The sequence below is a fragment of the Epinephelus fuscoguttatus genome, linkage group LG7 (assembly GCF_011397635.1).
Source record: "Epinephelus fuscoguttatus linkage group LG7, E.fuscoguttatus.final_Chr_v1".
Classification (NCBI taxonomy): domain Eukaryota; kingdom Metazoa; phylum Chordata; class Actinopteri; order Perciformes; family Serranidae; genus Epinephelus; species Epinephelus fuscoguttatus.
The window spans coordinates 17,378,309-17,383,254 of record NC_064758.1 but is presented as its reverse complement, the minus strand read 5'-3'; the positions used below and the strand labels follow the sequence as shown (position 1 = coordinate 17,383,254).

Genomic DNA, 4,946 nt, shown 5'->3' with positions numbered 1-4,946 from the left:
TAACGACAAAACCACATACGTTGTACAAACATCCATCCATCCATTATCTGTCACCGCTTATCCTTTTACAGAGGCGGGGGCTGGAGCTGATCCCAGCTGACTGTGGCTAAGAGAATACAAAAATGATTTCTGTAAATAAATAAAAAAAAGTACCAACAAAACAAAGGAATTTCCTCTAAAAGCAACAAGTCATTTTGCCGGCTAAACTTAAAGTTTGTCTAAATTTGCCATTTTTTGGGGGGCTTTTTGATGTCAGTGGATCATCAAGGGGCTCTGAAAACAGTGGACCTATTAGTGAATAGTTTTTGACAGTCATAGTGGTAATAAAAAACAAAATGCTGAAAATGAAAATGAAAACTGACTGTGACCTGTTTAACTGTGGTTTCCATGAGTTATTTTGTGAATGTTGTATTGCAGTTCACACACTATTTCTCAAACTATTATATTTATTTCAAAATGAGTCTCAACGACTCACAGAGAACAGGTGTAAAGTTCACTTTCACATCATCGTCTTTGATGATGGAGTTTCCTCTCAGATTATAAACTGGGTGTGAATCATTTCACCTCTCTAAATAAATGAAGTTTTTAAAAGGTTTTAAACTTTTCCACTGTAATTTTTGCAGGTTTTCTGCACAATTCACATTTTTTTCTCCCAGCACTGATCTGCTTCACTGTCACACGGATACTTACTGCATACTATTTCTTGAGCAAATGCAAAGGTGTGTGTGTGTGTGTTTTGTGCTAGCAGGACCTCCTTTACTTTTTCTGGTTTATTATCAGGGGAAACAACTGAACAACTCCGGTCACATTCATCCGTTTGCAATGCACATCTCGTTAACACACACACACACACGCACGCACAAACACACACACACACACACACACACACACACACACACACACACACACACACACACACGCGCGTGTGCACAGACTCTTCTAAAGCTTTACATTGATCCTTTCTCTTTTCCATGCCTCCTCTGTTGCCATGCATCTCTTCTCCTTTCTCCCTTTCTTTTGCCTCATTACAACAATGGAAACATGCCATAAGAATCAGATTTTTGGTTCCTATAAGAAACTCCATAAAAATACAGCAATGGAGACAGTAACTTTTCCAAAAAAAGCCAAATGTCACTATTCCTTTTCATGGTTATTGTTCAGACTCAAATACACGTCAAATGGCCAAACAGAGAATATTGGGGGTCGTGCTAGACCGCGTTATTATAATTTATTTATTTCATTTCACCTATGCCTACACTACTGCGCTGTGATTGGCTAGTACTCACCCACACCACGACCTCTTTACCCTAATCATAATCGTGTGGCACCACCATGTGGCCATTTTAAAAACTATTTATTTTGGCTGTTGACTAAAAGATAGGGTCTGAAATCAAACAGTGTTTTTCCTGGTTAATAATGAATCAACCACAACTGTTTCATCTCAAACAGGTTTTCTTAACCTTCCACTGTCAGACGCTGACAGAAAAAAGCCATCCATTTATGTCGGCATGATATGGCTGGTCATTGATATTGTGTAATGGCGTCTGGCAGCGTCAGGGAAACATGGCTGAAAACAGCAAAAGTTAAGGGCATGAAAAGTCCGAGAACGGGGGGTGGGAGGAGTGATGGATGGGTCCAACAACCACTGACTTTGACATGGGAGGCCCATATTCACTTCCTGTATGAATGTGAATCCAAACTCTGTTAAGTCTTTCTAAACCTAACCACGTGTGTGTGTTGGCTAAACATGACCTTGTACATTTGCTGTTGAAGGAAAAAAAAATCAATCCGCTGTGTTGTACCAATGTAGTACATTTATATTGAAAGAGACTGTAATGAAACTGTAAAACCTGTAAAACAGAAGTGTATCTTGAAAACACACAATGCATGCAACAGGCTAAAGTTCACATGGAACCATAACGTCAACGACCAACACACCTGGGATACCTTGCAAGTCATATGTTCATGACTTTCATGTTCTTTCATGCTCGTGTTCATGACCTATGTTCAAATCCATGACCGAGCATCAATATGTGACAAAGTTGGAGTGAGAACGTGTTGGTTTTCTGCTGTTTTATATGGTAAATATTGTGTAGCATCTTTCAAGTGATACTGATGGCTTCAATTTTTAGGTACCACTTTCTGATGAGTAAGCCTCTGTAAAGGCTTTATAGGTATTCATTAATGACTTTATTAAAGGTCAATAAGTCATTTATGTTTGTGTTATAGGTCATTTATATGCTACTAATAATATGTTTTGAAATGCCTCTATTTTCATCATCATCATCATCGTCATCATCATCATCATCATCAGCTAGCTCTTAAACTCATCAGAAGATGACTGTTTGACCACGTAGCTTCTGGAAAAGAGCTGCAGGGCGTCAAGATAAAATTCATAAACAACTTATTAACATTTACACCTGCAAAATGAATAGATTACTCAATGAATCCTTTTTCATGGTTTATTAACAATCTTTTGTATAGACTGCAAATAATTGCAGTTGGCTTATGAGCTTTTGTTGATGGCTTATTGGAAAATGAAAATGATAAGACTCTTTTTTAATGACATTCAAACATTTCTAACTGTAGACATGATGACTTAAAGGAACGCCAGAGACACACAAGCATTTTTAAGGCGATTCAAGTGAAATTTATTTGTTTAGCACCAAATCATAACAATATATATATATGTCATATAGATTTAGAGAGACCCAACACATTTCCACAATTCCCACCACGAGCAAGCACTTTGGCGACGGTGGCGAGGAAAAACTGCCTTTTAACAGGCAGAAACCTCGAGCAGAGCCAGGCTCTGTGGTGGGCGGCCATCTGCCTTGACCGGTTGGGTTAGGGGAAGGGAGGGAAAGAGAGAGAGGAATGGAGGGAGGGGGAGGGAGGGAAGGTAAAAATAGGGATAGAGTGGGATGGAAGGAGAGAGGGGGATGCACAGCAAGTTGAAGTCTGTGAAGTCCAACAAGTCTGCAAAAAGCACAGAGAGTTTCCACCTCAAATATTTGTCAAGATTTTCTATTACACAGATATATAACATCACTGTTCCCACGCAGTGGTTTTCACAGGCTTCATCATTTCTAACATGCATTTAGAAATCAGATAAGGTGAAAACGCATGGCAAGACACACTACCCAGCCACACTACCTTGAGTTCACATGAGTGGGTGGAAGAAGAGCCCTCTCTGGCTGATGACGTTGGGAATCACAGAAAGTCAGGTTCATGTCGATGGGTGTGTGCTCTTCTTCGACACAAGGTATGGGAAAAACCTGTGAGAAAAAGAAGATGATGTAAATAAAATCTCAACAGACAGGAGGCTTGCATTTGTCAGCCCGGGCATGCTATTATTACACAGCTCTGTTTTTGCATGTTATCTGAAAATTATATTTACGGGTGAATCTCTGGTCCCTGCCGTTCCACGCAGGTCTTCACTTGACAACAGGATAGGAGTCCGCTGTGCAGGTTGCTGGAAGAGACCATCAATGGAGCTATGGCCACAGCTGTCTGTCAGAATCTGCAGGTGGAGGTGGCACCTGCAGATTCTGACAGACAACTGTAGATGGAGGCTGTAGATCATTCTAAAGAACTTTGTGGTGGTGGAGTTGATGGACTGTTGCTGGTGGAGGTAGATTGAGCATTTCTCTGCAGCTGTCTGCTGTCTGAAGGTGGAGGCTTGGGCAGCAGACAGCTGCTATCTGAAGGTGGCTGTGAGAGGCCATTGGTGGAAGGTGGAGCAGGACACTTTAGAGACCATAGATAAAGCTATGGCCACAGCTGTCTGCTAGAATCTGCAGTTGAAGGCAGCAGCTGCAGGTTACTGGCAGAGGCTGTAGTTGGAGGTTTGTCTTCAACTGTCTGCCGGAATCTGCAGGTGGAGGTGACAGCTGCAGGTTGCTGACAGAGGCTGTTGGTAGAGGTTCAGTGTGGCCACAACTGCCTGCAAAAATCTGCAGGTGGAGGCGGCTGCAGGTTTCTTACAGAGGCAGTAGATGGAGATTACACCACAGCTGTCTGCCAGAATCTGCAGGTGGAGGCGATGGCTGCAGGTTACTGACAGAGGCTGTTGATGGAGGTTTGACTTCAGCTGTCTAGCAGAATCTGCAGGTGGAGGCGACAGCTGCACGTGGTTCACAGACGCTGTTGGTGGAGGTTCGACTTCAGCTGTCTGTCAGAATCTGCAGGTGGAGGCAAACGCTGCAGATTGCTGACAGACGCTGTTGGTGGAGGTTCGACTTCAGCTGTCTGTCAGAATCTGCAGGTGGAGGCGAACGCTGCAGATTGCTGACAGACGCTGTTGGTGGAGGTTCGGCTTCAGTTGGCTGTACGTGAAAATTTGGCCACAGCTGTCTGTCAGGATCTGCAGGTGGAGGCAGGACCTGCAGGTCGCTGACAGAGGCTGTAGATGGAGGTTTACCAAAGTTTCAGATGGCACATCATTCTTTAGAACTTTGTGGTGGTGGAGCTGATGGAATGTCGCTGGTGGAGGTAGTTTGAGCATTTCTCTGCAGCTGTCTGCTGTCTGAAGGTGGAGGCTTGGGCAGCAGACAGCTGCTATCTGAAGGTGGCTGTGAGAGGCCATTGGTGTAATGTGGAGCAGGACACTTTAGAGACCATAGATGGCGGTGTGGACACAGCTGTCTGCCAGAATCTGCAGGTGGAGGCGGCAGCTGCAGGTTGTTGGCAGAGGCTGTAGGTGTCAGGGTTTAAATCTGGAGGTGGCTATGAGGCTCTATGTGGAAGATGGAGCGGGACATTTCTAAGGCTGCTGGAGATGTTTCTATAGATGTCTCACAAAATGTGGAGGAGGAGCATGGGGCAGCAGATAGGTGGTGAAAGCTGCAAGCAGAGGGTGGAGGCAGCAGATGTCTCCTGCAGGCTGGAAGCAGAGGTACAGTGCAGCACAGTGACAGAAGTGGAGTGAGGCTTTTCTGATGCAA

General features: G+C 43.8%; 1 long non-coding RNA gene across 1 annotated transcript; it reads right to left on the bottom strand.

The window, feature by feature from the left end:
* Nucleotides 1–2,867: 2,867 nt before the first annotated feature.
* LOC125892326 (uncharacterized) lies at nucleotides 2,868–3,502 on the bottom strand. The gene is made up of 3 exons (XR_007449730.1): nucleotides 3,401–3,502; nucleotides 3,157–3,278; nucleotides 2,868–2,979 (listed from the first exon to the last, which is right to left on the bottom strand). It is a non-coding gene; the product is annotated as an uncharacterized LOC125892326 (long non-coding RNA).
* Between the last annotated feature and the right edge of the window lie 1,444 nt (nucleotides 3,503–4,946).